This window comes from Phyllostomus hastatus, unplaced genomic scaffold (assembly GCF_019186645.2).
Source record: "Phyllostomus hastatus isolate PE091 unplaced genomic scaffold, TTU_PhHast_1.1 phas_scaffold_93, whole genome shotgun sequence".
Classification (NCBI taxonomy): domain Eukaryota; kingdom Metazoa; phylum Chordata; class Mammalia; order Chiroptera; family Phyllostomidae; genus Phyllostomus; species Phyllostomus hastatus.
In genome coordinates this window covers 33,400,057-33,412,611 of record NW_025334042.1, presented here as the reverse complement: position 1 = coordinate 33,412,611, position 12,555 = coordinate 33,400,057, and positions in this window count along the sequence as shown.

Below are 12,555 nucleotides of genomic sequence, written 5' to 3'. Positions count from 1 at the left end.
ATCTACTTTGACCCATACTACCCTTTTTAACACTGTAATTTAATAAGTAAGTCTTCAAGAAGATAATATCTGTTAATTTCACAGAAAGGATCATCCCAATTTACATGTTACCACTTTGTTCCATGTAGTTCTGTATCCTCCTAGGACCACAGAAACACATGCTCTACCTGGGGATGTGGGTTTCCTGCTTTCTCATCTACAGCCATTTTTTCACATGTATCTGCCTTTTTGTCCATGTGCCTGCAGGACATCACCTTGTTGAATTTGAGATGACAGTGGAGGAGAATATAATTATCTTCTTTTTTCAACTACAGTACATGAGGAATGGGGAAAACCACATTTGTAGCTACTTAAAACCTTTTACCTATTTTTATAGATAATACATATTTTATATCTAACAAAGACATAATATATAAACTATATTTACACATTATACATTTAAACATTCACATTTTTTATCGTAAAAATTTGTGCACACACAAATACTGTGGGCTTATATGTGTGTCTGTGTGTACACACCCTACACACACGATGCGCTGAATGCAGTGCTCCTGTGTTTGTTTTCCCACAATGCTTCACTTCATTCTTATGCAGATTTTACATACATAAATGCTTCAGCATACCTGCTGTCTGAGGCCATTTTAAAAATGATTTTTCCTTTATTTTTACTGGTATCTCTTAAAATCTTGTCTATTCTTGTGCTGTTTATCTCCATATATGTGCCAACTGCCTCCAAATCTTATGTTATACTGCCTCCACAGACTGTCATTGGTCTATCATATTATTTCCTGCCAAATGTCCTGTGGCTACAAGAAAACATTTTCCCTTTACCTACATATCTTTAATTAGTCATTTTTCTCAATATGATTTTTTTTCATTTACTAAATTATGGTTATATCACTCATATCATGACATTTAGATCGACCACATCATTTTTTCATGGCACACAGTATACATACCACTGTACCATTATTTATTAACATAAAAGGGAAACATTGTGGATTCTTATAGTGATAGAAATGTTCTGTATCTTTACTGAATCAATGTCAATATCCTGCAAGATGTTACCATTGGTGAAAAATGGGTAAAGAGTACATTGGACTCAACAATTCCACTTAGGATCCCACTAAGAATCCCAAAACACCAATTCAAATGAACTTATGCACCCCAATGTTCATGGCAGCATTATTTTCAATAGCCAAGTGTTGTAACACAGCCTGAGTGCCCACCAGGAGATCAACGGATTAAAAAACTGTGGTACATTTACACAAGGGATACTGTGCAGCAGAAAGAAAGAAGGAACTCCTACATTTGTGATAGCATGGATGGAACTGGAGAGCATTATGCTAAGTGAAGTAAGCCAGGTGGTGAAAGACAAATACTATATGGTCTCACTTATAAGAGAGGTCTAATGAACAAAAGAAACTAATGAAAAAAAAACAGAACAAGATACATGGAAACATGGAACAGACTGACAGCTGCCAGAGGGGAGGGGGGATACGGGTGGAAAAAAGGGGAAGGGATAAGTCAAAGGACATGTATGAATGACCCACAGACATGGACAATGGTGTGGGGATTGACTGAGGGGCAGGGGTGTGGGCAGGATGGAGGAGGGCGAAGGGAGGAAAATTGGGACAACAGTAATAGAATAAACATGAATAAAAAATAATATTCTTATATATAAGAGAGAACATTGGTGTCTCTGTTATTTCTTACAACTGCATGTGAATCTATGGTAACCTCAAATTAGAAAGTCTAATTAAAATACATTTTAAAATCAGGATAAAGAGGGAAAAAATACTGATATCAGGTCTCCACTCCTGAGATTGTGATTAATTGGTCCAAAATGCATCCTGGGCTATACCTTTGTTTTGTTTTAAAGCAACCTAAGGGATTATAATGCACAGCCAAGGTTAAGAAGCACTGTTTTAGATGCTCTCACTGACTCAGTTGTACAAGCACAAAAAGCAAATGGTGAACTGAAACATTAGTGGTGGATTGCAAGATGGATGCGTTGAAAAGACAGAAAGGGAGGTGAAGCTCTTGGCAGAGGAGCAGTGGAGAATGCGGAAACATGGGAGAGAGTTTGGGTAAAGCCATGGATATGAATGGGAGGATGACCCACAGGCCTTAGTTACATTTCCCCCAATACGTTACTTTGCCACTAAACACTCACCTGTGTTAAGTAGGTTGGTGTGTTACTGTTACTCACTTTCTGCAAATGATAAAAATGAGGCTCAGAACACTTACATCACCCCCTGCCCAGAGACTGAATGGCTACTAGGTGACGGAGGCAGATTCACACTTTCAAGGTAGTTTTGGCTTAAGGAAACATTAAGGAAAGACAAATTTTACTAAATCATGAAGGTACAAGAAATGTAACATCTGTTGGTTCAGTTCCTGTTCTAAGCTTTTGGGTTAACCTCATAGCATACAACAGTCTCAGAAGAATAAACAGAACAAAGTTAAAAATGTATTTCTTAGAGCAGGGGGAGAGTAATGGGAGGGAATTGGGGACAACTGTAATTAAACAATAAAAAAAATGCCCTATAAACGCTGAAAAAAAGTATTTCTTTGACATCTTCTCCAGACTTCCATTAACTAAAGCACATGGAAAGAAAATGTTCATGCAGATTTTTAGAGAAAATATCTTAGAGTATAAGAAAGTTCTGAACTAATTATTTAACTTCAGATATATATACAGCATTTCGGTCCTGGCCGTTATCTCAGTTGCTTGGAGTGTCGTCCTGTAAACTGAAGAGTAGAAGGTTCAATTCCCAGTCAGGGCACATGCCTAGTTTGTGGGGGTGCATATGAGAGGCAACGAGTCAATATTTGTCGCTCACATCAATGCTTCTCACCCTCTCTCCCTTCCCTTCCCCTCTCTCTAAAATCAATGAACATGTGCTTGGGTGAAGTTTTTTTTTAAGTATATACAGCACATCTAAGCAAAATGAAATACAAACTATATGGCAAAGTTCAAAATATGGAAAAGAGCTACTCATACTGACCTAGTTCAACAGGTTTCTCCAAATGCAACAAGGATAGACCATCATTGGGAGGAAACTGTGTGAAGCCAGGGTGAGTGCACTCAGCTTCCGCTGCTACCAAATCACTATTTTCTATGTGCAAGAGGGAGGCAACTTCTTCCATTACCGGGTTGTCTGTGACAGTGTTTGCACAGGAGAAAGGAGTGAGAGAATAGATACCACTTTTAATGAGGCTGTAATTTTTCAAAATTACAAAAAATGTACTTTAACATTTTAATCTACATTAAAATCTTCATTATCTTAAATTCTTAGAAAACGAGGGTTTCTTTATTAGTAGTAGTATTTTAATTGTTGTTCAAGTACAGTTGTCTCCACTTTCACCACACCTCAGCCCTCCCACCCACCCATTCCCACCTCCCACCCTCGAACATAACCCTTTGGCTGTGTCTGTGTGTCCTTTAAAGTACCTGCTTTCTTGCTTTCATAACATTAAATAAAATGATGTAATATTTCTTTCACAATTAAGAATCATGATACCTTAAAGTAATAATTCTACATATTATTATAATCATAATATTATACATTATATTATATGTTTATGTTATGGTCACTGAAAGCTATTCTTAAAGGTATAGTTACTCTGCTCCCTAACACAATGTTTCTTAAAGAAATGTGTAGGGACTGCATGTATTAAATCTGGCATGTGCACTCATTTATTTCATTTTTATTTTTCTCTCTATCAGGCAAATAAGTTATTAAATTCCCAGTAAATGTACAAAAGACCGTCTTTGGTATGCATGCCAACACAAAATTGACAATCATATATAAATTATAAAAAGTGGACACACAACACAGTTTTCTTCCTAAAACATGTTCCATGTTTTGAGGTGTAACTCAGCTATAGTGTTTAATATTGAAATGAAAAGTAATTTGAAGTGATAGGTTAAAGTCAGTTTTTTAATCAATAAAACTTCACAGAAGCATCAACTAAATTTTTATAAAATAAAAAATTTTAACACATTTTGCTTTTATATATGTATTATATCATTATATTCGGCTATGAAAAGTAATGAAATCTTGCCATTTGTGGATGGATCTGAAGATTATTATGCTAAGTGAAATAAGCCAGACAGAGTAAGACAAACACCATGTAATTTCTCTTCTATGTGGAATCTAACACACACATATTTTTTTTAAACCTTGATAGGTATAGAGAACAGATTGGCAGGTGCCAGAGGCAGAGGTTGGGATGGAAAAAAAATGGGTGAACTATTTTGTTTTATTTTATTTTAAAAACTTTTTTTAAAAGGAGCATTTAAAAAAAACCTTTGGAACTTTACATATTTATTTTGGGAGTGGGTCTAATGATCAGACAAATTAGAACAGGAGAATAAGAAAATGAATCCACATTTGAGCAATCCCTGGGCTCTAGGTGTGAATATGATATTAACAGACTAATTAGAAAATGTTAAAACATCATTATCTCCATTTTATAGAGGAGGAAAGAGAAGGAAGTCTTGTTAGTTGCTTATTAACTAAATTATACCTAGAAGCAAGAAGTAGTTTTTAAAATCAAAAGCAATTAGTATGACATGTATTAGTGAAGCCCAGAAAATTTCATCAGCCTAATAGAGTACATCCATTCATTCGCAAGTGAGAGTTGACGCTGGAAGCTTCCTGTGTCATGAGTAGAGCGGGAGTACAACCACAGTGGGCCCCCACAGTGGGCGCTCCAGCACACCCCATACACCACACAGGAACACGCCTGAAGTTACAGGGAGCTGCTGTCAGGACCTACTGCTTTGCACTCAGAGCACTTCTGCAGTAATGCTATCCTCAGTGCTGCAGACTGACTGGCCAGGGCCACCACATTGGAGGTGCCCGGTGGCCACCAGCCACCCTGGGCTCCCCAGGCTTAGCCAGTAACACCTCTATGTTTCTCTCGGACTCTTCTGTGACAAGTGGATCAACAGCTGGAATTCCACATTTGCCTTGGGTTGGCCATATTTTGGTATTGCTTTTAGTGTCATTCCTTAGAAAAGTAACAACAAAACATTAGATAAAAATGCTCATGAAAATGTATTAAAATTTCAGAGTAGAGGTGTTTGTTTCTTTTGTAGATTCAGAACTAGAATTCTTTTTTTTTTTAATGAGGGAGTTTTTTTATATATATATATATATATATTTATTTATTTTTAGAGAGGGAAGGGAGGGAGATAGAGAGAGAGAGAGAAACATCAATGTGCGGTTGCTGGGGGTTATGGCCTGCAACCCAGGAATGTACCCTGGCTGGGAATCGAACCTGGGACACTTCGGTTCCCAGCCCACGCTCAGTCCACTGAGCTACTGAACTAGAATTCTTAAAATAAGCAAAAATCTGTAAATTTAACTGAAGCATTAATGTACACATCTTTAGGCAAATAGGAGCATACATCAAATTAAAAAAAAAACAAAAACATTGTACTTAATTATGAAATTACTGGACATTGTCCTTTCTGTGGCATTATTTGCATTACCCTAGTATAACATAGATAGACATATCAAAACACTTTATACTACATGTATTCAAAACATAATATGTACATAAAGCAAAAGCATAAGGAACATTTCTAACAGTGTGTTTATTCCATTCTCAGAATTAAAAAGAAGTCCACCATGATATTAAAAACAAAAGACTTATTTAAGTATTTCCTTAAATATTAAGAAAAATAAGGGTGGTAATGGAAAGGAAGTGGGGAGGGTTGGGTGGGCGGTCTAGAATGGGAGTAAAAGGGAGAAAACTGTACTTGAACAATGATTAAAATAAAATTAAAAAAAGAATTTGTACAATAAAAAAGAAAAAAGAAAATTAAACTTCTCTGTAGCCATATAATTTAAGAATTATAAAATATGCTTATTTGTTAAATTATTTACTTGAAATTTCATTTTTATAGCAGAAAGCTATTCTAACTCGGTGGATTTGTTTGTTTATTCAATATTTATATCAAAACTCATTGCAACTTTCTCTTCAGATATGTATAAAACAAGGATTCCTGCCTTGTCCAGATACATATTCCAAACACTATGCAAACTCTTCAAAATTCAGCTATCCTAGCCTCAGAAAAGCCTACAAAAGGTACTTATTTAAATATGTTTTTAGTGCATTAAGGTTTACTGCCTTAGTGCATGTTTTTACTGCATTTACAATCTATATTACATATGGTAATACACAGCAAGTCTTATAACTTTGAGGTATTTGTAAACATGTACTATAGCAATGTTTTTTTAGTATTCAGTTTCCAAAAAAAGGAACAATTTATTTTTTAAACATATTTTATTGATTATGCTATTACAGTTGTCCCATTTTTCCTTCCATTTATCCTGCTCCAACCTGCACCCCTCTCCCTCCAGTGTCTGCCCTCTCCCCCACCTTAGTTCGTGTCCATGGGTTGTACATATAAGTTTTTGGCTCCTCCATTTCCTTTACTATTCGTAACCTCCCCTGTCTATTTTGTGGCTATCAATTATGCTTCTTATTCCCTGTACTGTCTTCCCCCATTCTCCCCCCTGCCCCTCCCTACTGATAACCCTCCCTGTGATCTCCATTTCTGTGGTTCTGTTCCTGTTCTACATGTTTGCTTAGTTTGTTTGTTTTTTTAGGTTCAATTGTTGATAGTTGTGAGTTTGTTGTCCTTTTACTGTTCATAGTTTTGAACATCTTTTTTTTTAGATAAGTCCCTTTAACATTTCATATAATAAAAGCTTGGTGGTGATGAACCCCTTTAACTTGACCTTATCTTGGAAGCACTTTATCTGCCTTTCCATTCTAAATGATAGCTTTGCTGGATAGAGTAATCTTGGATGTAGGTCCTTACCTTTCATGACTTCAAATACTTCTTTCCAGCCCCTTCTTTCTTGCATTGTTTCTTTTGAGAAATTGGTTGACAGTTTTATGGGAACTCTTTTGTAGATAACTCTCTCCTTTTCTCTTGCTGCTTTTAAGATTCTCTTTTTCTGTTAAATCTTAGGTAATGTAACTATGATGTGCCTTGATGTATTTCTTCTTGGATCCAATTTCTTTGGGGCTCTGAACATCCTGGACTTGCATGTCTAGTTCCTACATCAGACTGGGGAAGTTTTCCTTCATTATTCGTTCAAATAAGTTTTCAATTTCCTGTTCTTCCTCTTTTCCTTTTGGAACCCCTATTATTTGAATGTTAACATGTTTATAAGTTGTCCCAGAAGTTCCTCAGTCTCTCCTCATTTTTTTTGAATTCTTGTTTCTTCATTCTGTTCTGGTTGGATGTTTATTGCTTCCTTTTGTTCCAAATTGTTGATTGGAGTCCTGGTTTCCTTCCCTTCACTGTTGGTTCCCTGTATATTTTTATCTCACTTTGTACAGCCTTCATTTCTTCCTTCATTTTGCAACCGAGTTCAGTCATTTGTGTGAGCATCCTGATTACCATTGTGTTGAACTCTACATCTGATAGATTGTCTATTTCCTCATCACTTAGTACTTTTTCTGGAGTTTTGATTTGTTCTTTCATATGGGCCATATTTCTTTGTCTCAGCACACCTGTTATGTTGTAAGGGGTGGAACCTTAGGTATTTGCCAGGGTGGGGCCACCTACTTCATCTGGGTTGTGGCGCTGAATGTAGGAGAGGGGTCAGGGAGGGAACAATGCCGCTTACTCTGCTCTTGCCTGCTTTCCATTACTTCCCTCACTTCCTACAAGTGGACTGTGCCCTTTCAGGTACTGATTCCCAGGTCGGGGGCTTCTGTACATTCTAGAACCCCTGGGTCTCTCCAGTGGACTCTCCAGGGAGACTGCAAGGTTCTTATGCCACTGCAACCCCCATAGAATTTTATAGTCAGAGGTTTTGAGGCTTTAGTTCCCCACACTGGAAACCTGGTTTGTGCAGTCTGTCTTGCTCTGCAGTTGTTCCTCTCAGCTTATCCACATGCAATGTGGAATATCCTGGTCCACTGGTCCACTGCCTTGTCTCACTCCCTCTTCACTCCGTCTTCCCATCTCTCTGCCCCTCCTACCAATCTGTATAAATGTTTATTCTTTAACTCCTTGGTTGTTGGACTTCCAGGCAGTTTGATTTTCTGGCAGTTGTGGTTGTTTTTTCTGTTTATAAGTTTCTTGTTATCCTTCTTTTGATTGTGGGAGAAAGTGAAGTGTATCTACTTATGCCTCTATCTTGGCTGGAACTAAATGCGAAAGGAATACTTAAAACAATTAGGCAGCCTAAATATTTTTACTGCGACAATGAAGTTTCAGTGTAGAGATGTAGAGATGGGAAGATAAAAGCAATGGTCAATTAGATGAGCATCCTAAAACAATGAAAAATCATGCCTATGGCATGGTGAGATTCCCCCCTCTATGGCTCAAATCAAGGACTCTCCTGAGAGCCCATCCACTTCCCTAATAATAAAGACAAAGTGACATCAAAAAGGACTTCAAAATGCAAGTTGATTAGAATTCTTCCTGGAATTACACTCTAATAAAAAAAAATCTCCTAATAACACATTCATTAGGCTTTTAAATCTTAAACACAACTAAAGAAATTCTGGCTAAAAAGTAGATTGGGCCCTGGCTGGTGTGGCTCAGTAGATTGAGTGCCGGCCTGTGAACCAAAGGGTCGCTGGTTTGATTCCCAGTCTAGGGCACAACCCCAGTCTGGGTTGAGGGCCAGGGGCCAGTAGGGGGCATGCGAGAGGCAGCCACACATTGATGTTTCTCCCTCTCTTTCTTCCTCTCTTCCCCTCTCTAAAAAATAAATAAATAAAATCTTTATTTAAAAAAAAGGTAGATTCAATCAGTAGAAAAATATTTAAATTGTTTCTATTTTATGCAGAGAAGTTTTTACACTTTCAGCTACAATATTCTCCTTGGAGGCCTTTGTAGGCATGGGAGGGTGGTTATTTAAGAAAAGAAACATTGTAACACACATGGAAACACTGAACTCTAGCTTTGTTTCAACTTGAATGTCCCCACTGGATCTTTTTAATCACAGCTGACTTTTATGTTTATCATTATTTATTAAATGAAAATAACACACACAAACAGAGAGACACACACATACATGCACACATCCCCAATTAACTTAACTACCTCAGATGATGTATCCGAACTGCCCAAGTTTCATATGGTAAGGAATGATTTGAAATGAAGTTATCCTGTAACTGACCTTTAAACCAGTGTTGCTAGTTCTACTTGAAGACCTATGTGGCATCTGCTTTAATAAACAGTTAAAATAATTACTTACTATTAATAGCCAATTTAATATTGCTTTTCTAAATCCTATCTTCCAAAATAAGTTTAATACCTTTTCCTCTCACAGACTCATCAGTCTTAAAATGCGCAGTAGGGTAAGCACCCCTGGATATCAAAACAAACTCTTTCTTGGAGCCACCTAAATGAGCTGCAATGTGAGAAATACTCAATAATTAAAATATGTCTGTCAATAACATAGGCAAAAGACAGTAAAGAGGCAATATTAAATCCTAAACTGTTAATATTGACAAAAGAGTAATTATGAACAGTATAAGATGAAGATTTGTAGGATGGATTTCATGATTTCATTGCAACAATGAAAAGGAATAGATTTTAAAAGATCAAAAAGAAAAGGCTGGGTTAGCAATTGATATGAAAATGATATACAATTGTGTACTAATCTTGATTGTAAAAAGTGAGAAAAGAAGCATTTTGGTGAAAGTAATAAACAGAGAGACAAATAGTATATGAGCCAAATGTTTATGCCCCACCCCTTTGCCCCTGAAATGAGTGTGTTGAAACCCTGACCCCGATGTGATGGTGTTAGGAGGTGAGGCCTTTGGGAGGTGAGCAGGTCATGGAAGTGGGGCCCTCATGAGTGGAATTAGCCCCTTGATAAAAGAGATCCCCCAAAGCTATCTTGCCCCTTTTTTGCCATGTGAGAGTATAGCAAAAAGACAGTTTTCTGGGAACTGGGAAGCCAGCTCTCACCAGATACCAAATCTTAGACTTCACAGTCCCCAGAACTGAGAAATAAGTGGTTGTTGTTCAAAGCACCCAGGCAATGGAATATTTTTTATAGAAGCCTGAACTAAATCATGCTGGTTGCCCAAATATAGATTAATGAGGATCCTTTCTTACTTTAGAAACACAAAAAGTGATTCTGATAGTGATAGGACATTTGCTGTAATTTATCTGTACATGCTGTAATTTAAATTCTCCTAAATTAAAACAATGACACACTATTGATTTGTCTTAAAGATAGTGTTATCTCAGGAATCTGAGAAAGAAATATGGAGAATAGGGGAATATTTATTCTCTATGTCATTGTTATTCTCAAGTAAACTGTGTCATGAATCGGAAGTGATGGGGAACTTTGGGATGTATCACGTCAAATAATGGGATTCTGGATAGAAACAACAAAACCCCTAGAAGTTTTAAAATAATGGAAATGGGGAAATGTTAATCTGTTTAAAAAGGGGATTGGGGGTTGGGAGAATGGGTAGAAGACAGAAAACAAAGAATTGTGGGGGTGGTTCAAGGTCATTTATCAGTGAAGTGATGCAGTTTAGTGTTTCCAGGCAAATTCTATCTACCAAATGCTGGTCTGAACCAGCTCTGCAATTTATTTACTATGTGGCCCTGGGCAAATTACTTACCCTCTCTCTGTGCCTCAAATTTCTCACCTGCATAGTGGACATAAAAATGATAATACTTACATGGAATTAAATGAAGTGGTATTTATAAAATATTAGGTTTGTTAAATAAAAATAAACCTCAGCAAAATTTTACAGCTAATTGTTAGACAGATGGTTTTTGAGCACTTGGAGATGGACTCAGTTGTCACGTGAGGCCAGCAAGGGATCCTTATCATGCCACATTAAATTAACCTAATTTAATCTTTGGAAGAGATAATTAGATTGACTAGAGGAAGGAGATAAACTTAATGAATCTCGATTTCAGTGAAGCACTTCACAAAGTACCTTATGATGTCCCTATGAGCAGATATAGAATGTAAGTGGATAATTATGTGGCTAGGAAGTTACACTGATGATCAAATAACCATGCACTGTTAACCTGGAGGGAAAGTCTTAATGATGTGGAAATGGTTCTCTCCTTGGTTCTTCCAAGCACAGGATTTCTACTAATAGCTTAGACAGAAATACATGTAACACACTTACAAAATCTGTAGGTTTAGGTGGATGGTGGCTAGATGAGGAGTAAGGGACTAGATTAAACACAGGACTGAGGGATCATTTAATTTAGCATTTCATCTAATACTGAGTTCCTTCTAAAATAACCCTGGACATATGATTATTGGCCTTGAAAATATGACATGGACCTTATTAGCATTTTCTCTTTTTGAACAATTCTAATTGCTAAACTGCTCTTTCTCATGTTGAATCAACAGGCATCACAGTAGTGACTACCATTAGTATAGTGGCCAAGAATGTAAGTGTTTGAATCAGAATGCTTGGGTTAAATATTACTTTCCGTATTTATTATGTCACTGAAGGCAAGTTACTCAGTCTTCTTGTGACTCGATTTCCTAATATTTATGATGAGACTAATATAATTACATCTCTAGGCTTTTTAAGAAGATTAAGAGAGCTTTTAGGACTATGCCTGAATAATGGTAAATACTCAATAACTATTAGATACTACACAGAACAAGTTTCATACATGGCCTGTATAAGAATTCCACAAACACTTGAAAAGGAAGCTTATGATCCTTCTGTCTTTTCTCCAAGGTAAACATGTCCAGGTATCCACAACTTTTAGCATCCTGGTCATTGTACTCTATGGTTGTGTTCCAGTTTGTCAATGTCCCTTAAAATTGTTGCATGACTAAGGGTAAAATAACCAGTAAGGCAGGGCAACAGCTAATCAGATTGGACCTTGGCCGTTAAGATTTGTAAGACTAAGCTAGTGCATGCCAAGTAAGTGCCAACACTAAGTTTGACCACACAGAGGAACCATGAGTCCCTTTATCTTTTAATTCTTTACTAACACTGCTCTGAAAAATCATAGCCATGTGACACTTCTGAAATATTTACTTGAAACACCCACTTTCTAAATCACTACCTCATATCTATCCAACTGTATTAGTATTTCCCTTCTGAAATTGTCTGATCTCACCATGACCATCTAGCCATTGATCCCATAAACTCTCTAAATCTATCAGCCTGTGAGAGACTTTATTGTAAAAGGAAGCAAAAAAATGGGGCAACAGCTAAATTTCTTGTTTGACGTTGTTTTAAATGATAGGTAATATTAGAGCATGTTTGAAACTTTGAGAATGATAGAAGAGATTGACGATGTGGGAGAAAAGATAACTAAAGGGATTTTGTGAGAAGCTAGTAACTCTCAAATTTATATTTCTAGCTTAAACATTTTTTCCTGGTCAAACTTTTTTTCTAGCTCAAGAGTTCTACCTCTAGCTACCTATTGCCAACTCCATCTGGATATAGTATAACATTGAAAATGTAATATGGCCCAAACTGATCTTCTCCAAACAATCTAGTTTTCCTTTTAGTATTTCCCATCTCTAAAAATACTACCCCCAACGTCTCACACCGTAT